The 6000-nt window shown below is 34.1% G+C and overlaps 1 pseudogene; it reads left to right on the top strand.

The window, feature by feature from the left end:
- Window positions 1-1175, top strand: LOC125468765 (annotated as a pseudogene).
- Window positions 1176-6000: the final 4825 nt, after the last annotated feature.

Here is a 6000-nt window from a genome sequence, read left to right as displayed (position 1 = left end):
CTCTTCCTTTAGGGTTGAGAATCGGTGTTGAAAGGAGCTCGGGAAGCTCCAGCCTTCCTTTTTGTCGAAACCAAGTCAATATGACCCAAACCCAGTAACCCTTGAGCCCAAACCCAACTCAGCCCAAAACCCAAGTGGAATCAGGACTTTAGGCTGGGCTGCTGAGCCCAAAACTTTTTCGAAGCCCAAGCCCAAACCCTAGTTAAACCAAACCCCAAACCCTTTGAACCCCAGGTCTTTGGGCCGTGCAAGCTTGGGTTTTCGGCCCAAGGAACCCAAGCCCATGATGGCCTTGTTTTTTAACAAGCTAGCTTCTCTGGTGCCTGGTCTCCATGTCGTTGACGTTGACGTCCCGCTTGACATTCTGCGTAAGGACGAGCATAAACTTGAACAAGTTGCTTTAGGTAGAGAGTTCCATATAAGTCTCGGAAGAACTGTTCCGATTCGGGTGCACTAGATTGATTCCTTGGTGACAATGCTGCGGCAGAAGCTTCAGATTCATAAGCGGTATGGTTTCATCTTACATTTACATTCTCTTGTCTGCATTGCGTGAATTTAGTTCTGTTATTTAACGTAATTCTGTAAGCCTATAAATTTATTGTCCATTTTCGGTTTAACTCATTTTGTTATTGTGAAACAGGTATTGGATTGATTTTAGCAAGTGGGAGGTTTTTTTTAACGATGATTAGACCCCGGACCTTTGTGTCAATCGAAGTCATTGCTGCTGGGTTAGCTGAGGTATGATTGCTAGCTTTCTCTCTTGGTGCAATTCTAAATGTTTTCAGTTGTTATATGGGCTTAAGATTTAGTAAGTACTTGCCGAAAGTCATGGGATTTTGAAATATCAATATCTTGTTTGCTTATTAGCTTAGATTGTTTGGTCTTCGATGCACTTGTAGCATGAAAAACACAAACAAAAACTAATGCATAATATGCTCATGGTTTTAACATGTGTTGTCCTGGTGTAAATCATGTTCCTAATCCTGTCATGTGAGTATAAGCCTATGAAACTTAGGGCACGTTTGGCGGGCCGGACAAGATTGGAATTGGTATTTCAGACTAGTTAGGTTAGGGTTGAACTTGATAGATTAGGTGTTTTGTCTAATGATTGGTGTAGACTGTCTCAACTAGACTAGGAACGATGGGATTTAAAACGTGAAACAGATCTGCGACATCCCAACGATGACCCGCCCACCCAAATTGCTTATGAAAATAAAAATATTGACTAGATTTGAACTTGTATAATCTACATCTTCACCACACATTGTTGCTCCGCTCGTGTTCTAAAGTTGACAATAGCTAGAAGGTCACAGCAAAGAAGCAGAGGAGGCTAACTATTACAGAAAATTTGTTTATTCAAAAGCATTAATAAAAACACACATTGAAATTAATTCGCGCCAAAAATAAATAATACAGTGAAGGATTTACAGTGGTGGCAGCCACACTACAACAATAGGGCATCTGACCCTATGCATTTTTATATTGGCTTTTATGTTACCGGTTACGACCGTTTAGGAGAGAAAACATTTTCTATTATGAATAAAAATATCATTGCGTAACAAAATAGGAGATCAATAGTTGAGTGATAGTTTGTAAAGAGAAGGATGTTTTTACTTTTATTAATAATGAGTCTATATATGCGATGTTTTCATAGCATAAAACCTCGCCGACAATAATTGTAACTTGTTTGTGTTGATAAATTATGAATAACATTAATATTGTCTAATATCTAAAGAATTTGGATGTCTATATTTTTTTAGAACCTTTTACCTTTATAAATTTCGTGCCTCTCTTGACAATTCCTAGCTTCGCTGCTGCTTCATTCAACTCCAAGTCCTAGTGGTTCTTGTCATTGATATCAATATCCTACTGTAAACGGTGACTTCAATATAAGCTACACTCATTATAACAAAAAGTGTGTATAGAGAACATATATGTATGAAAAAAATGGCAGTCGTTGTGTTTGTGTTGCTGAACGGATGATACTGAAATACTTAAACCCAAGTCAAGCTCCTTCAGTTCACAAAAATGAAAGTTTATAATACTATAATGTTTGCATATAGACTTGAGAAATGACATACCGCCAGCCTGGAAGGTGTAGTGAAAGAGAGAGGAAAAGAGGAAAGAAACGAATACGAAAGGACAAAGACTATCAAATAGACTATAACAATGACTTCTTAGCGGTGGTTACAATTATTCAACTATCGATAATGCATTATTTTAGGTTGAAATGTGGAAGCATTTGAGAAGTAGCATGACAACAACTACTATACAATAAACTAAAGTGATAAGAGAAAAGATCCAAATGTGAAAGGATAATAAAGAACAGTTATTCAAGATCAACATTTTACAAGATTTGAACTTAGGACCACAATCTACTAGATCGTTGTATTAACTATTTTTTTGTATTAACTAAAGTGGTGTTCTAATATAATTCTTAGGAATTTCAAGGAGGCATGTGGGGGTGAATCATTTTTTTTCTAAATTCGGTGGTACGAAGGAGAATTTTATTGATAACAGAAAAAGAAATTATATATCAAGGTAGACCATATAATAGACCCAAATTGATAAGGCTCCACTGCTAAGAACTATTGCAAAATGCGCATTAGGATTAAACTTCTAGCATAAAGTAATTACCCTGTGAACTAACCTTGCACGCCAAGCCTCCACACTCAGTCCGATATGTTGCAGCTGGTTTAGATACATGTCCCCTGCGTGTTAAAGAATCACAAGAGCAAGCTTACAAAACGGCAGTTTTGAGTTATAGTTATTGCAAAAGGAAAATACAGGTTGGTGCCAGCAATTACCAATGTAATTACTGTGGCAACCGCTAGAACTAATATGAAATGAAACTGATTCCCAGTGAACTGCAAGTTTGGCCATGGCATGCCAGCACGTGAAGAACTTACGTGTATTGGACTTATATGAATGAAACTGATTATGGGTCAAAGAGATGCTCAGATTAGAGTTAATGCACCATGAAACTGGTGTTATTTGGAAATCGCACGAGCATTCACTATCCGACGGTAATTCTCTCGTCTTCTCTTGATAAATTTGGACGTGACATATTTAAGATGACACTTCCAAACACATTTCTTATGCCTAATTTTTAATACCACCATATCATATCATAGTAAATCCAAATAACTATCGAATGACATTTAGGCATCTGGAATATCAAATGCATTACTTTACATTGAAAAATTATTTATTCAACAGCATTAATAACACACGCATTGAATCTACACTTGCCTACCCAACAGCTTCTTTTTAAACTAGAAATATATTCCGATCTCCCTATTCACATGAAGAGTGAGTTAGAGTGACTGGAAATGTCTCTGATTACGTGTACGCATACCACATATGTGCCATATCCAACGGTATTGCGGACATAAAGCAAGCGATTAATGGTTGTTTGGCTTCTAATCTGATGTCATGGTAGTGAAGGTACTACTCTGAAATCTTTGATGTATATGTTTTTAACTACCAACTACTAGAACTTCACAAATTGCCTAAATACAAGTCGAAGTAATAACAAGAATATTTCTAATGGAACACCCTTCACAATCCATGGAGAGCTAGTTCACTAATAGACCGAGGGATAAGTAATTTGACTCATTCATATATCCAGATCATGAATGCATGTTTGGAATCCATATTATGTAAGGAGACATTGCTCTTGCTATTATGAAATTTAAAATAAAAAAAATTGACTAGATTAGAACTTGCATAATCTACGTTTTATTCATGGCATGCGATTATTAATGATTAAAGCTAAGCTTAATGCTATAGGAGACCTGGTTTGGTATTGAGGTGATTCTGAAAAAACTGGTATAAAAAAAAGTTGGGAGTTATTTTTGTGTTTAGTAAACTTTCAGCTTCAGCTTTTTTTCACAGTTTTGGGTGAAAAAAAAATAAAAAATAAGAAGCTGCAAAACCTAGCTTTGAAAAACCGGTTTTTTTTCACATTTGTTTTACATAAAAGTTTATCAAACACTATAATACTACTTTTTTTTTTCTCAAAAGCACTTTTGTAAAAAAGTTTACCAAACACTCTACTACTTTATTTCACAGCTGCTTATTCTCACAGCACAGTAGAAGCAGTTTTTTTTCAAAACACAGCAATACCAAACCAGCCCGTAAAATAGTGGAAAGCAAATCCATGGCACTTATGGAGAAGATGAAGAAAAGAAACTTAGGTCGTATTTATATACAAACGTGTTACTAAATCACAGAAATGACAAGGAGAGAGTTTGTGATTGTTGACAACCAGTGACATATGAAATTGAGAACACATGCAAGAGTTACAGACTAGTACATGAATCATAGCTTGAGCCAACAACTCAGCTCTCTTTTTCCCGGATGGATGGGTTGAAAGATAACCTCTGATTGCATAGTCACTACCAATAACCTTGCTCAACTTCTCGTACACAGTTGGACACACTCTGAGATCATATCCATCAGAAGCCCAATTCCATCCTGTGTAAGAGAGAGAGCATGAGAACACGAACGTGAAAAATGAAAGAATTGTATTCAGCATCTTGTCAAGCTATCAAATTGGTACACAAGCATTATGATGATCTTGTCAAGTGTCAATTGGTACACAAGCATTATGATGTAATAATCATGTTAAAATAAAATATAAAAAGAAAAACTGCACATCCAAGCTTTAATCGAAAGAATTCTCACTTAGTAGTCCAAAGCAAATTCTCACTTATGTAAAATGTAGGTTAATTAATTGAATCAAATAACATGTCTCTATTTTCGTACAAATTAACTACCTATATATAAATTTATTTATATTAGCACGATATTTATTTTTGTAAGTAAATTATTTTATCTGCAAATAATTACAAAATATAAGTAAATTAGTTTTGAATCAAATAATTCCATATTTTGTAGGTAAATTATTTTGTATGCATGTTTTCATATATATTAGGCTTTATTTTTTAATTATATGTGTGTGTAAAATAATTTCCTAAATTATATGTCAAATATAAATTTCGTGACTTAATTAACATGTATTGTTAAATATATTATGCATGTTTTGTTGTTATAATATATTAGGCAATGAATGTTAACATTATTGTTTTTTCCTCTTTTTGTAAAATTATTAATTCTCCTCTATAATTTGCATGGATTTAATTATGTACATCAATCATCCAAATAGAGGTATTTTAGGCATCCAAAAAAATTTTAATGTATAAAATCACACATAATTAATGAATTTGCTGATGTGGAATCTAGTCAATGAGTTTTATTCAAGCAAAAAACTTATATCAGGTTTCAAGGTCTGTAGTTATATTTTCAATTTTTATAATACTTAGTTCAAAAGATGTTCTGCTCTTTAAAACCCTGAACCGAGTCTGCATATGTGCCTTTTAAAATTGGGAGTTTTACAAATACTTCTGGTACTATTCACTTTTAACGAAAAACCATATTTTTACCTTTCCTGATACTATTCATTTACACATTTATTTGTCATTTTTCATTAAAATTAAAGTTTTTTTTTAACTTTTCATTAGTTTTCCTTTTAAAATTTGAGCACGAAAGTATGTGGTCTTGCTATGTCCCTTCAATAACATTAATGACAAACATTTTATACAATTTTGGTCAGGCACAAGCAAGGTTTTCGTGCTCTTTCATTTAATATAAGTGTTGTTATTCTCACTTTAGTGTCTTGTCTCCTCACCCATTTTTTAATGAAATTTTTAATCACAAGTTTACTCATTTGTAAAATGACCAATAAAAACCTTAAAAGATAGCATTCTGTTCCCAAATGATTTATCTACCCTTAAACCCCAACTCAACGATAAAATCCCAGTGCGACTTAGCTTGAAATCGTTCTAGTTCCACACTATATTCTACATTTTCTGCAAATTAATTCTCATAAAATTTTTGAAGACGAAGACAAACAGGCAATCATAGTGTGCTTCTTCTCTGCTTTCATCGGCCACTCTCCGGTTCAAATTTAATGTTTTTGTTTTGCTTGGATGTTCA

The sequence above is a fragment of a genome, unplaced genomic scaffold, assembly GCF_019419815.1.
Source record: "Pyrus x bretschneideri cultivar Hongxiangsu unplaced genomic scaffold, Pyrus_bretschneideri_v1 Contig4, whole genome shotgun sequence".
NCBI classification, from domain to species: Eukaryota; Viridiplantae; Streptophyta; class Magnoliopsida; order Rosales; family Rosaceae; genus Pyrus; species Pyrus x bretschneideri.
The sequence above is the reverse complement of the archived record's forward strand: the minus strand, read 5'-3'. Positions and strand labels throughout refer to the sequence as shown.